We start from the raw sequence: 16249 nt of genomic DNA, 5'->3' as shown, positions 1-16249 counted from the left end.
CACCCACGCCACATAGCAGTAGTGGCCTCTATAAAATAAGCACTCTCGCCCGTAAATTTTTTTTCCTTCGCTAGCATAGTCCTTATTGTGCCAAAATTGCCATGTGGTGCACACTGCAACCCCCACCCACTTAACTCTCTCTCTCTCTCTCTCTCTCTCTCTCTCTCTCTCTCTCTCTCTCTCTCTCTCCTCTCTCTCTCTCTCTCTCTCTCTCTCTCTCTCTCTCTCTCTCTCTCTCTCTCTCTCCATCCAACTGCCAGCTACACACACCATCCCTATCTATCTGGTTTGGACTCCCATTCATGGACCATCATCACTTTCACCATGCATCCCACTTTATAGATGTGGAAAAAGTATCAATTGTCTCTCTCTCTCTCTCCCTCTCAATTTATAGCATGCCGCTGGCTGCGCCCCACCCTAGCTTGTCATTTCTCATGGACCACACACACACACACACACACACCCGTCTCTCACGTACACTCTCTGTGTCTGCTTGAAGGAGCTTCCTTTCCATCTATAGGAGAAAACGTTTTCATGGAAGGAACATGGATACCGACAAGTGGTGGTGGGGTGGGAATGGCAGCGGTGGCGCTGCTCGTTGTAGTGGTGTGATAGCTGATAAGGGGAGGCAAGCTGATGGGAGACAAGATGCTTCATAGAGACATAATCGGTCGCTCTTTATTGTTCTTGATGATAGGGTTCATTCCCACCCTCGTGCCCTCAGACATCATTTTCGTCGGAGCTCATTGCTTGAGCGGCCCAAAACGTAGTCTTCTACAACCAGGTATCCTTGGAAGTTACACACCATGACAGTTTTGGGCAAGCATCAAGTTTTCTATAAGGAGATGAGTGGCGACATGTCCGCAAGCTCTACCGCCTTCAGCTCTTCACTTCAAAGAACGTGAGAAAATTTGAACCTATATTATGCAATAGCGAGATTATGGAACTAATGTGAAAATTGCACTCCAAATAGGGCATCCCCTCAACGATACTCAAGCTATTGCAAGCCTGTTGGCGGCTACCATTTGTAAGATACTTCTAAGCAAGCCATTGGCACACACACTGATGCAACCCTCGGCGTCAACATGGCCATGCTAGTGCGCCCCATGATCGACCTCCTCATAATCCTGATCATACGTGACTTCATTACACGCTTGGGCTTTTTGCAGTAGAAGCTAAAATACAATTAAGATGAGATTCACACACAATTCGACACTCATTGCTGAGCTCATTAATAAATGAGAGCAATGCCTACCAAGTTCCTCCAAAATCATTTATTGCTTGAAAATCTAGAGAGAGACCAAACCAAGACTACCATCATGTGTGCTACTCGTGTATCTTGCAAGCCCTACGCTCTCAACTGTAGCAATAGAGGCCATGCAAAGCATCAATCTGTACTATAAGATGTGCTCTACATTCTATGATGACTAGCTTTTCTCATAGATGACATCATATAATAAATTGTACTCGTGTATTTTTCTCTATCATCATAATCAACACGGACTATTAGTATGATCACTTTTTCTTTATTCACAAGCCAATAATAATTATGATACAACATGTTCAAAATCTACAGGCCCCTTAATTAACACTAGGTTGGTAATGGGACACTTTTATGTCCAGTTAAGTAACCATTTTCCTTGAATTATGTCAAGAGTTTCAAAATGGATTTTGAGGTGTTATCTATCTAGAAAGTTGTCTCATGAGCTGAAAAAAACTCGACATTTTTTTGGAATATCAATTCCATCTTTAACCTTGTCCTTGCACAACATTTCACAACCTAAACTGTGTGAAAAAACGGGTCCTGTTTTTGGCTTTTTTCAACTTTTTGCAACTATACCACTCTAGAATTCATGTTTGTGAGGTCTATAATGCTAGAGAACTAGTTATCTTTAGTAGTCTTCAACATGTCCTAATGCTTCTAGGGAGAAATAAATGTTAAAGTTGTAAGTTATGACCAAATTACAAAAAATGTCAAATCCTTTTTTTTAGCCAATTTTAGCTCTTCTATGATTTTTTTGTTGGCTTTCATGATATCCAAATGCAGTTTTGATTTTCTATGTCGCATATTGTAACATAAAGCTAATATTCCTTGAGTTTTGGGGCACCTAATACCCTATTTTGCATAGTAGACAACGATGGTTGATTTTTTCAATTATAGAAGAAAACAAAACATTATAGTATATCAAGCATAGCTTTTTCAATATTGTTAGTTTCTTGTGACAACTACATGCATTTTGTAGGTAGTAACCATATCTAGTCATAAGCATCAAATTTGGCTAGATATTGAATAGTTTCTATGGGATTCTACAACTCATAATGTTGAACCCAGTTTTTTCATGTTTGTTGTATTTAGTACTTCATCTTTGTCCCCAAGATTCCCCTTGGTAAGAGATGTATTATTCTTTTGACATGCTCCATGGCTCCTTATGAACCTAAAGGACAATAGGGAACTAAGAAACATGCATATATTATTTGTATTGAGCGTGGCTATAGAAACTTTGATGATAGGTTTGCAGAATGGCAAAAATTCAACTTTTTTGTACCTATTTCTTTTGGCAAAACAAAAAATAGTGAGTGAGAAGCAATCATATGTTCTGATCACCAACCCATTGAAGTTAACTAGGGAATTTATCTCAAGTCCTACAAAAATCCCTAATCTTATTTTTATGCAACAAAACGTAAGAAATGACTATTTTAATGAAAATGTACTTGTCCATCAACTTTGGAGGCTTGGTGTGACCAAAAGATGAGAAATTTTACAAGTTTTTTATTTTTTCCATGTGTAGTGGGCCTTGAACTATAACCTCATGAAAGGATTTTACAAAATAAGTGGATCTACTATGGTTTTGGAGGTTTTTTTCAAAACCCTGAAAGGACACTTTTATGTCCTGTTAGGTTACCAACCTAGTGTTAAGCTTTGAGCTTTGACAACTTGGCTAGTTTGCTCACAACGTTAATGAAAATATTATTGTAGATATTATAGCCCACCTGAAAGTGGTACTTATTCCTTTCAATTCTAGCTAAAATAAATTGGAGCTTGGTTCCTACATTTGTTTGTGATTCTAGTTGATATAATCTATTTGCAGAGTTTTCTTCTCACTCCGTTCCAGCTTAATTTATTTTAACTCTGCGGTTGTTGAGTCAAGGTGCTAGGATTGTACGTTCATATTATACAATTGTCTATAATCCTTTGATTTTCTAATTATGTTGTATACAATCATAAACAAGACAAGTCCTCAATGTGCAATCAAATTTAATATCTATATTGAATCTTTTATATAGTGGTATCATTCTAGAGACTAAGTGATAATCCTATCCTTTTCAAGTCTTTTTGGATATAAAATAGTTTTTTTTTTTAAAGAAGGAATATTGTTTTATTTCATACCCAATTATCATCACAAAATTGATAGTTTTGACTTGCTAATTATACTTTGAGGCAAGTTTGATAGTTACAGTTCTCCCTAGCTTATACAAGAATTGTATTTGACAAAGCGTGAGATTCACATTATGATTCTTTCAATTATAGTTGAGCATTGCATTATTAATTTGATTTGTGAAAATACGATCAATTGTCCAATATTGTGTTAGCAGATCAATGAAACGGTACGTGCAATACATCAACCTCACTCATGTTTCATATTTGTTTTACCTACATTATCTTATGAATTGTGGAATTTAACATCTCTCACGACATTGCTTGTACTTACACTAAATGGAATCACTTTTGTGATTATTTTTTCGCTGAGATGGAATGATGGAAAATAATTTGTAAGTACTTTTGCACTCCAACATACTCTAGTATTGTATTAAACAGATAGTAAATAATTGTCTTTTTAATGTCAAGGAGTACAACTGAAGGATAGTATGAACCTTGTCAATGCTTACAATGCTACATTAGAGTAAGCAAATGTACAAAATTCTTTTAAATGACTCATGTTTTTGTCTTATATGACTAGTCCTCTTTTTAATTGTGCACAAATTTAACTAGTATGCATGCTTAGAATCATGTTTGTGATGACGACGTCTCTCAAACACCAAGTAGAATTTGTCACTCTACATTGGGAAGAATGAAATGGACTAAAGAGCAGACATGCTTGCGGCAGCTATGTCTCCCAAGCACCAAATGGATTAGTCATCCATCTTGGAAAGATGTCGTAGGGTAAAAAAGGGATCCTCTACCCGCTAAGTACGATTGACTAATGACTAAGCCTTTATCTCTTCTACCTCATAGTCGAGGACGACTATGATTTCAAGAGAGAGATAATGTCATAAAATCTAATATCTAACCAACCCAAATGATTTTCTCATATTAAATTGATCACTTAATGTGGGAGAATAAACGGGAACAAGTGTTAAGATATAGATATGTGCTTATAGATCTATCTCAACACGGGGCCAATAGTAAAGGGGCCCAAATGGGAGATGGTCTATCAAGAGCAAGGCTAACCAATGGAGCATAAGACCTTAGGGTTATCTTCATTGAAGACCTCCAATAATGTGTGAAAAAGTCCTTTGAACTTAGGTAAGCTAGGGCTGAGCTTGAGGTGGGAACCCAGCCCAAGCTCGAGGTGCTTGACCTGCTTGAGGTGCTTGTCGTGCTTGAGGTGTTTGTCCTGCTTGAGGTGCTTGATTAAGGTGCTTAAGGTGCTTGACTTACTCCATGCTTGAGGTGCTTGACTTGCCGCTTGATTAAGGTGCTTGAGGTGCCTTGACATTCTTGCCTGAGATGCTTGTGGGAATACCCCCCTAGTCCAAGTGCTTTGTCATGCTTGATGACTAACTTAGGTGCTTGAGCTCCTAAAGTCCAAAAGATCCCTACAAGGAGGGGGGCGAGCCTACAAGGGGGGGGGGGGGGGGGGGGGGGGATGAGAGAGAACACACACACACACACACACACACACACACACACACACACACACACACACACACACACACACACAAGGGAAGCCCCAGCTTGAAGAGGCAGCAAGGACACTTGTCAAGTTCCTCCTCATGTTGCCCTCATTGTGTGCCTGAAGCCTATTGGTTGGCCACCCAAGGGGTCCAATGATAATTTAGGATATTTAATTAATTGATTTTGCATTTATCAAGTCCTCTCTCTCTCAAAGGGGAAAGGGGGACACTTGTCCCAAGGCTACCCCTGTTGCTTGTAATGGATCCTGCTTGTTATTGTGTGCTATGCAAAGTGCAAGAGCTCCCTCTCCAAGCAAGTAGAGGTTGAGAGCCTACACCAACACTCTTGGCTATGGAGTGTAAATCCAACCAAGAGCCATGCTTCAATGCTTGAGCTTGTCATCTCCTTCTTCTTCATTACTATGCTATTATGTATGCTAGCTCAAGAGTTATGATAAGTGAGGAACTAGCTCTTTCTCGTATGAAATGTTTCTTCTTCCTCTTCCCTACCCTCATTCCCTGCTAGCTCTCTCCACCTTCGAAGGTGTTTGAGGTCTTGGGACTGAGGCTTGGTATAGTTAAAGCTTTCTTCAAGTTTAGGTTATGCTATGATGGTGATGCATGAAGCTTTCCATCTTCATTGCTTCACCTAGGTCACAAGGAACACAAAGAATGTATTGTAACAAGTCTCTCTTTATGGGAGAAATCATAATAAAAATGCCTATTGGAGGGGGGGACCGGCTCCACATAAATCCGGTCCTCAACTGTTGTTATGTTCTCTAAATTCTCTCTCTTGCAAAAGTATTGTCTATGCCAGGTTAACTAATTGCTATGATTATGTTGCTATCTTCAATTATGTCTACCCGCTATGCTCACAAAATCATTTCTTGAAAGTATTCTCATTAAATTCCGCTACTCTCAAATTGAATAGGCAAATTCCATTACATTGGTATCAGAGCATTTGGTTTCTCTTTTCTTGCTTAAGAAGAGAGGTCCTTAAGTAGCCTATAAATGGTTGATGTTGTTAATTATAATAGAGTACGTGGAACTGGGATCTAATATCGGTTTTGTTAAGCCCACTATGTGGGGGATGGTGCACACCTCGGGAGCTTTGGACTTAATAATGGAGTCATTTTAGACTTGCCTACGGCTTTACCATTATTGAGCCATAAGAAGTCCGAAAGGAGCTAGCCCTTGGCAACTCTGCTATGTTAGACCTACTCCTCTACTCTCTATAATTAACCACTTTGAGCCGTGGGTGTAGATACTTAAGAGCCGATTTTCAAAGGCTAAAGGAGTGGCAACTAAGGTTTTGTATTGCCAAAGCATACACTAAGTATAAACATAAATTTTGTTAACATGGCTGACAATAATCAAGAGAGTAGAATGAACATTGATAGCTTTGATTTTGCACATGAAGGTGCTAATGATGATGCTCCCATGTTTGTGAATTATGTCGTCACTAGGTTGCAACAAGCTATGGGCAACCCTGTTTTGCAAGCCGAAGTTACTCAACAACTTCGTGCTTATGGAATTTCCCTTCCTCTCCCAGAAGAAAGAGAGCTTAGGAGGCCTCTTGAAGAGACCCCCAAAAGAAGACTCTCTCCCATTCGAGAGGAGGAATCCAAAGAGAAAGAAAGCAATGACAGTCTAAGTTCTTCTGAAGATGTGGCTCCACGAAGACGGCGGTCTAGACAATCGCCTACTCCTCCCAAGAGGAAAAGAGCAACCTATAGTCCTTCTCCTCATCACTCTGAAAGGCAAGGGAGGAAACAAAGGAAGAAAAGGGCTAGGAAGAGGTCACCCTCTTCTCCTTCTTCTTCACCTTCCTCCTCTTCCGATGAAAGTTATGGCTATTCTCCTAGAGAATACAAGAGGGGAGGACATCGCAAATCATTTCCTGCATGGCGAAGGTCACAAAAGCTAAAGAAGTTCAAGGAGGGAGGAAAGAGTATCTCTTTTCTCACCTACGATGGCACCTTTGGTGCTACCGGCAAAGTGTTGGCCTTCATCCAGCAATTTGATGCGGCCTTTGGGGACGAGGGCTTCACAGAGTCCTCCAAGCTACGCCATGTAGCTATGCACTTCCAAAAATCAGCTCGTCAATGGTGGGCTAGCCTTCGTGGCAATGGAGAAGCCCCAAAGACATGGAAAACTCTACGAGTTTCCATCATGAAGCAATTTCTTCCAAGCGATACTAAAGATAAAGTTCTTACCGAATGGCGCGGCTTGAAGCTTCTCTATCATGAGTCTATCAACAAGTATGTAGACAAGTTTTGGGATTTACATCTCAAAGCTACTGTCTTTCAAAAGATAGACTTTGCTGAGCAAAGACAACAATTCTGTGCGGGATTACCTGAAGAGATGGCCGAATACATCAACTCTCAACGGCCTGGTACTATTACCGAAGTAATCCATCACACCATGGTTGCTTCACGCATCAATTTCCATCAAGGGGCTAGACGTAATGTCAAGCCCATGGAAAACAAAGATAAAAATTATGCAAAGGGGAAATCCAATGCTCAAAATAATTCTTAAGGCACTTCCAACAACAACAACAACAACAACAATCGGTCCAAGGAGAAGGGAGTTTACAAAGGTAAAAACAAACTCTCTCCTGAAGAGCTTGAAGCTTTTCGCAAGGACCATAAGTGTTTCAAGTGTGGAGAGCAAGGACATGGCTATCGTTCTTGCCCCAAGAAGAATACTCACAATGAGACTCCTAGGGCTTCCACCATCGAAGCTCCAAAAGAGGATGGTCATTGCAAAGGATCATCACTTTCCTATGCGTGGGGAAAGGTAAGAGAGCATGATGCCTTCATCCTGTTTGACCCAGGCTCTACTCTCAACTTCATATCAATAGAGTTGGCCACCAAGTTGGGCATTGAAGCTTTTGAGATGGGAGATATAGTAACCGCCGATGCAGCTTTCAAGGGACAACAAGCCTCTGTTACTCCCTTGATTGGGAAGTTGAGGCTTCATGTCCAAAGCTATGTCGACAAAGAAGACTTCTTCATCTCTCCTCTCCAACATCAGGATGTTATCCTAGGGGCACCATGGTTTGATCGCATGGCTACCAACATGAAGTTCCACAGGGGAAAGAACATGTATATAGATGTTAGTGAGCGTGTCGCACTATTCCACTTGTAAATCCTCTTTCTTGTGATAAATCAATGAAGAGCTTTGTTTCTGCGTACATGATTTATGTCAAAGAGTCTCTAAAAGCTAATAATGTTTCATCAAATGAAAATGATAGGAATCAAGAAGAGTTAGACTTGTCTACTTTTCTAAAAGGATTCCAAGATGTGTTCATCGATGATATCCCTATGGACCTACCTCCAAAACGAGGGGATGATGACCATCGTATTGAGCTCCTTCCAGGAAGCTCACCGCCTAACAAACCTCCTTATCGAGTCTCACAAGCTCAACAAGAGGAGATTATGAGGCAAGTACAGGAATTGGTAGACAAAGGGATGGTGAGGCCTAGTTCCTCTCCCTTTTGTTCTCCAGTCCTTTTAGTGCAAAAGAAAGATGGTACATACCGTATGTGTGTGGACTATCGAGCACTAAACCATATCACTATCAAAAACAGATTTCCCGTGCCTCGGGTAGAAGATCTGTTTGATAAGCTACAAGGCTCTACCTACTTCAGTAGGATTGACCTTAAGAGTGGCTATCATCAAATAAGGATAGTGGATGAAGATATCCTAAAGACCGCGTTTCGCACAACATTTGGTCTTTATGAATATCTAGTCATGCCTTTTGGCTTGACTAATGCACCAGCTACTTTCAATCGTCTCATGGAGAAAATTTTTAGACCATATCGTAAATTCACTGGAGTGTTCTTTGATGATATCATCATCTACTCCAAGTCTTTGGAGGAACATAAGCAACATCTCCAAGTGATTTTTCAAGCCTTGAGGGAGAACAAACTTTTTCTCAACCAAAAGAAAAGTGAATTCTTCCTTCAAGAGATTCAATATCTAGGTCATATTATCTCTCACGATGGTATTCGTATGGATCCATCAAAGTTAGAGGTAATAAAATCATGGCGTAAACCAAGGAATCTACATGAGCTAAGAAGCTTTATTGGTATGTGTGCATACTATAGACGCTTCATAGCAAAATTCTCTCAAGTAGCAGGACCACTACACGACTTAACCAAGAAGAACGTTAAATTTGTATGGACTGCTAAGGAGCAAAATGCTTTTGAAAAACTCAAAGAGAAGCTTACTTCCCAACCAGTCCTCGTGCTTCCGGATCTCTCAAAGCCATTTGAGGTCCAATGTGATGCTTGTGGTGATTGCCTTGGAGCGGTTTTGCTTCAAGAAGGGCATGCCATAGCATATGAGAGCCGAAGGCTCAATAGTGATGAACGAGTCTTGGGCATTTATGAGAAAGAGCTTTTAGCTGTTCTACATGCCCTAGACACATGGAAGCACTACCTATTGGGGACTCCATTTATCCTACGAACCGACCACCAAAGTCTCAAGTATTTCATGACGCAAACCAAGCTTTTCGACAAACAAATGAGGTGGGCAAATTTTCTTTCGCAATTTAATTTCCATATTGCTCACATAGCTGGTAAGCACAATCAAGTTGCCGATGCACTTTCACGACGACCAAAAGTTAATGCGGTGTCTATAGCTACTCACAATGATCTATCCTCTATGATAGATGAGTATGCTATTGACCCTGACTTTAGAGACATAATGTCAGCCCTTGCTTTGGGGAAGAAAGAGGAACCATTCACCTTGCAGGATGGTTATCTTCTCCACGGCAATAGGCTATGTGTTACCCATTCCCTTCGTGAGAAGGATATGTATGAATCCCATGCTCCTCCATATGCAGGGCATAGAGGTATTCAACCTACTCTCCGAGGAGTAGAGACGTATTTCTATTGGCCTACCATGAAAGTGGACATACAAGAGTATGTTTCAAAATGTGTAGTATGCCAAAAGACCAAGTATGATAGAGGGAAGCAACCTGGATTACTCCAGCCATTGCCTATTCCAAATTCACCATGGGAGAGTATATCCATGGATTTCATCTTTGGATTGCCCAAGTCTATCCATGGGAATACATGAATATGGACAATAGTCGACAGGTTTAGCAAGCAAGCACATTTTATTCCTGTCAAAAAGACTATTAAGGCACATCAAATGGCAACTCTCTTCATATCTCAGATTTTCAAGCACCATGGATTACCCACATCCATCGTGTCAGATAGAGATCCTAGAATGACCAGTAATTTCTGGAAAGGTCTCTTTGAAAATCTAGGAACAAGATTGAATTTCTCTTCGGCCTATCACCCACAAACGGATGGCCAAAGTGAGATAGCCAATCTTACGATACTCGATCTACTCAAAACTTATGTTACCGAAGTAGATCAACGCTCACAATGGGAAAAGTATTTACCGCTAGTAGAGTATGCCTACAATAATATTGTACATACTTCTACGGGGAAAGCACCTTTCGAGATCATAGAGAGAAGACCTAAAAGTCCCTTGCTACTGAAAGTACATGATCTTTGCTGCCGATGAGTATAGCCGTGACCTACAAGAATCTTTTCAAAAGATTAGGGAGGCTATAGCCATCTCTCAACAAAGGCAAAAAGCTGCTGCTGATAAGCACAGAAGAGCCTTAATGTTCAAAGAAAATGATTGGGTCTTACTCAAGTTTCCTAAGGCTCAATTAAGGCAAACGACGGGCAAAAATCCTACGGGCCATCAAAAGTATTATGCTAAACTAGCAAAAAGATACTATGGTCCTTTCCAAATCTTGAAGCCCATCAATGAGACGGCTTATCAACTCAAGTTGCCCAACCAATTTGCTTATACACAATGCCTTTCATGTAAGCCTACTTAAGCCCTACAAAGGAAAGCCACCAACTGAACCAATTATTGAAGACCCTCCCGAAGTCGAAGACCAAGAAGAGGTGCTACAATCCGAAGCTGTCCTTCGGCATGAAGACAAGGTACTACGACATGGTAAGATAATCCGACGGTATCTTATTAAGTTCAAAAATTATCCTTTTGAAGATGCTAAATGGATGCAAGGAGTACAACTGAAGGATAGTATGAACCTTGTCAATGCTTACAATGCTACATTAGAGTAAGCAAATGTACAAAATTCTTTTAAATGACTCATGTTTTTGTCTTATATGACTAGTCCTCTTTTTAATTGTGCACAAATTTAACTAGTATGCATGCTTAGAATCATGTTTGTGATGACGACGTCTCTCAAACACCAAGTAGAATTTGTCACTCTACTTTGGGAAGAATGAAATGGACTAAAGAGCAGACATGCTTGCGGCAGCTATGTCTCCCAAGCACCAAATGGATTAGTCATCCATCTTGGAAAGATGTCGTAGGGTAAAAAAGGGATCCTCTACCCGCTAAGTACGATTGACTAATGACTAAGCCTTTATCTCTTCTACCTCATAGTCGAGGACGACTATGATTTCAAGAGAGAGATAATGTCATAAAATCTAATATCTAACCAACCCAAATGATTTTCTCATATTAAATTGATCACTTAATGTGGGAGAATAAACGGGAACAAGTGTTAAGATATAGATATGTGCTTATAGATCTATCTCAACACGGGGCCAATAGTAAAGGGGCCCAAATGGGAGATGGTCTATCAAGAGCAAGGCTAACCAATGGAGCATAAGACCTTAGGGTTAGCTTCATTGAAGACCTCCAATAATGTGTGAAAAAGTCCTTTGAACTTAGGTAAGCTAGGGCTGAGCTTGAGGTGGGAACCCAGCCCAAGCTCGAGGTGCTTGACCTGCTTGAGGTGCTTGTCGTGCTTGAGGTGTTTGTCCTGCTTGAGGTGCTTGATTAAGGTGCTTGAGGTGCTTGACTTACTCCATGCTTGAGGTGCTTGACTTGCCGCTTGATTAAGGTGCTTGAGGTGCCTTGACATGCTTGCCTGAGATGCTTGTGGGAATACCCCCCTAGTCCAAGTGCTTTGTCATGCTTGATGACTAACTTAGGTGCTTGAGCTCCTAAAGTCCAAAAGATCCCTACAAGGAGGGGGGCGAGCCTACAAGGGGGGGGGGGGGGGGGGGGGGGGGGGATGAGAGAGAACACACACACACACACACACACACACACACACACACACAAGGGAAGCCCCAGCTTGAAGAGGCAGCAAGGACACTTGTCAAGTTCCTCCTCATGTTGCCCTCATGGTGTGCCTGAAGCCTATTGGTTGGCCACCCAAGGGGTCCAATGATAATTTAGGATATTTAATTAATTGATTTTGCATTTATCAAGTCCTCTCTCTCTCAAAGGGGAAAGGGGGACACTTGTCCCAAGGCTACCCCTGTTGCTTGTAATGGCTCCTGCTTGTGATTGTGTGCTATGCAAAGTGCAAGAGCTCCCTCTCCAAGCAAGTAGAGGTTGAGAGCCTACACCAACACTCTTGGCTATGGAGTGCAAATCCAACCAAGAGCCATGCTTGAATGCTCGAGCTTGTCATCTCCTTCTTCTTCATTACTATGCTATTATGTATGCTAGCTCAAGAGTTATGATAAGTGAGGAACTAGCTCTTTCTCGTATGAAATGTTTCTTCTTCCTCTTCCCTACCCTCATTCCCTGCTAGCTCTCTCCACCTTCGAAGGTGTTTGAGGTCTTGGGACTGAGGCTTGGTATAGTTAAAGCTTTCTTCAAGTTTAGGTTATGCTATGATGGTGATGCATGAAGCTTTCCATCTTCATTTCTTCACCTAGGTCACAAGGAACACAAAGAATGTATTGTAACAAGTCTCTCTTTATGGGAGAAATCATAATACAAATGCCTATTGGAGGGGGGGACCGGCTCCACATAAATCCGGTCCTCAACTGTTGTTATGTTCTCTAAATTCTCTCTCTTGCAAAAGTATTGTCTATGCCAGGTTAACTAATTGCTATGATTATGTTGCTATCTTCAATTATGTCTACCCGCTATGCTCACAAAATCATTTCTTGAAAGTATTCTCATTAAATTCCGCTACTCTCAAATTGAATAGGCAAATTCCATTACAATTTAGGCACCAATTATACATGCAGATCCACCGATTTAGGCAACACGAGTACAGATCCACCGATTTCAACAACACATCAACAAACTACAGATTCATTATTTTAAACAAAATTACATGTAGATCAGCCAATTTAGACAGCATTAGTGCAGATTCATTGATTTAGGCAGCACGTCTCATTGGTGTAGATTCATCGGTTGAGGCAACACCGATCACAAACTCATGCTGCAAAACGATTTTGTTACATAGATATATCTTAGCAGATATTTGGAATTGGATTTGGAATTGGTGTACAATGATTTCTTGTCGTGAAAGTATTATGGAATTGAACCTTACATTAATGAGAATTGATTAATTGAATGATGAGTGTGACCAATGATATCCTAATTCATGAGGGTATGACATATACTACTCATTCTAGTGGTGTGGGACACTAGAATAGGTAGTATGTGGATGAAGGCAGGTATAAGCAATGTTGTTTAGTTCTATGACTTTTTCTTTTACTATGTGATATTTCTGATAAAGAATACTAACCAATGTTTTTGACAAGTATGGTCCTAGCACTGGAGGGGGTAATGGTGTGGTTTGGACAATGTTTTGGGTTCTAGGGACCATGTGCTATGCTAGTTACTCAATAGGTGGGACATGCATTGATGCAGGAACTCAAGGCGTGTCTGTCCAGGTTAAGGGTGGTCTATTTTCCATTATGCATTTAAGCACTAGGCAATCCTTAGCTTGATGGCCATACCTACCACACGCATTGCAAGTCCCGTTAAGTTTCACTATAAAGGTAGGGCATTCACTGGTGTTATGTGGTCCCAATCAAATAGATCACCATTGTTGCTCCCTTCTTAGATACATATGATTGTTTTGTGGAGTACGATTACCCCTAAGGCTTTCTTGGATAGCCTTAGTGAGATCGACAGTCATCTTCGATATCTTTTTCTCTTTCATGATTGGTTTTATTGTCATTGGCTCATGCTTAGATGCTCGTGAGCTAGTAGACTTGGGTTCAGAAGATACCCTGGCTCCTGCGATCATTGAATTGTCTTCTATTTGGATTGCATTGGCAATGACCGCTTCCCAAGTAGTGATACCTCTATTGACTAGGCCATTGTAGATACCCTCATGTTGCAATCCTCTAATGAATCTATTGAGCAGCTGCTTATTGTTGAAACACTCATTCGAGGTACAACGAGAATTCAAATGCTTCAAACGACTAATAAAATCTCTCACTGACTCCCCTTCCTCCCTTTTAGATTTTTGTAGTTGAGATGCTACGCCCCAAAGTACACCCTCTTGTATGTACTCTTTCAAGAGCAATCTCCTAAGAGTAGCGTAATGTGTGCGCTCTTCAATCCCTAAGTTTCTATACCAATCTCCAACCTTCCCACTTAGGGTCAAGCTCAAGGCCTTATATTTATGTAGCTCATTGTGCTCTTCCAAGGAATCATACATGTGTTCAAATACCTCAATATGATTTCTAACATCTCCATCACTACTAAAAATTTTTGTGAGCTTGGCCACTTGTATCGCTTTACTTCTAGGCTCTCTCTCTTTGGTATGCTACTCATATTATCCGCAGTAGATCGACCGGTAGTTCGAGCAAATGCTGCCAAATCTTCTAAATGAGTAGATATAGCATGTGTAGGTGATCCTAGAACTACATGTGGAATGGGGGATGGCTTGGTCTTGGCATACACAGGGTCCTTAGGTCCCATACTTTGTACGGTGTTGTACCATGTGGTGGTCTAAAGTTCACAGGTGTGGCTCTAGGCATAGCAGGTGCATGATATGACATGTTATTGTTAACTAGAATGGCGCCGCTTGAATAAGAGCCTGGATAATGCCATTGTGGAGCAGAAGCCCTTGGAATAATTGGGGGTATAGGAGCTACATAAGCATGAGGGGCAACATGTACATATGATACACACTTGTAGGTACTGTTGTAGGCACTGTGCTACTTGGTAGCAGAGCTTTACTAATGAATGAGGTTCTAGATGTACTTTTTGCCATGCTTATCATTGGGGTAGGCATCATAGCCGTAGTGTCTTTGAGAGAAACATGATCTAAATTTGGAAAGGTAAAACTATTGATTGTGCGCTTAGATTGTACCGATACTCCACGTAAAACAACACATGAAAGATCCATGGGACTCACTAAGGGAGTCTCCATTTGTGATAGGGTCAGTTGTTTGGCCTTTCCCATATCCAAGAATCTCATAAGACCCATCGAAGGAATGTTAATCCCCTTGTTTTGCCTCTCCAATTGGGCAACCCTATGGATGACATCATAGACCACCTGTTGCCACTCCTCTAGAATTGTGGCACTGGACATGGATTGTACAACGTCTAACCAACACACATGTTATGTGTAGCTCGTGTACACGTTGGTCAAAGTCTTGGCTTGCAGGTCATATTCCCAATTTTTCATTCATGACTTGACGTTGTTTTATCATACATAAGCTCACAATTCCTTCTCCCTAGCTGCTTGCACATATCATTCAACTTCTTGTACTTTCGTAAGACTTCTACCATCGGGTAGTAGAACTTCAGAGGGTGATTTATTTGTAGGGTCTTAAGTGAATGAAAGAGGTAGGATATTGACATGGACACTCTTGGGGAGTATAAGGTCTACATGAGATGTGAAAGGAGAATCTATCTCCCTGTCCCCTTTATTTACTTCACTACCCGTAGGCTCCGAACGAGTGGCCCAACTAATGGTTTCCATTAGGTGACTAAACATACTAGCACTTGGTGGTGGGGATGAGACATGTACAATTTGGTTTGTATTTTCAGGGTATTGGGTAGGATGTCCCTCCATCATGTCGGAATCAGAGGAAGAGTCTGCTCACAAAGTATTTTCAAAATTGATTCAAAGACTGGCTCCTTCTAAATACAATAGGCAATTGGTCGTCTTCTCCAACATCAAATTTTATGAGGCTCACTCCTTGTTCTACCCTAGTAAACAATGTTCATAGGCCTGGGAGCTTCAAAGATCTACAAAGTGGTGGTTGAGAAGATTAAAGCAGATTTGTTCCTTGAGACGCACCTTTCAACAGGAGGTTTTTCTTTGAAGAATTATAATAGAAGCTTTGGACCTAGACACTCTCTCTCTCTCTCTCTCTCTCTCTCTCTCTCTCTCTCTCTCTCTCTCTCTCTCTCTCTCTCCCTCTTTTGATCTGCTATCACCTATGCACTCACGTATACTTGTGTCTTGAAGGCTAGTGCATGCATTCACGATGGGTGGGAGAATTCTTGATGAGATTTGTGTGGCGAGAGGCAAGGAGGAGGGAAGTTGGGTAGGGTGAAAGGGAGGGGGGGCC

Source organism: Adiantum capillus-veneris, chromosome 10 (genome assembly GCF_014529385.1).
Source record: "Adiantum capillus-veneris isolate H3 chromosome 10, ASM1452938v2, whole genome shotgun sequence".
NCBI classification, from domain to species: Eukaryota; Viridiplantae; Streptophyta; class Polypodiopsida; order Polypodiales; family Pteridaceae; genus Adiantum; species Adiantum capillus-veneris.
Note: the sequence above shows the minus strand (reverse complement) of the source record.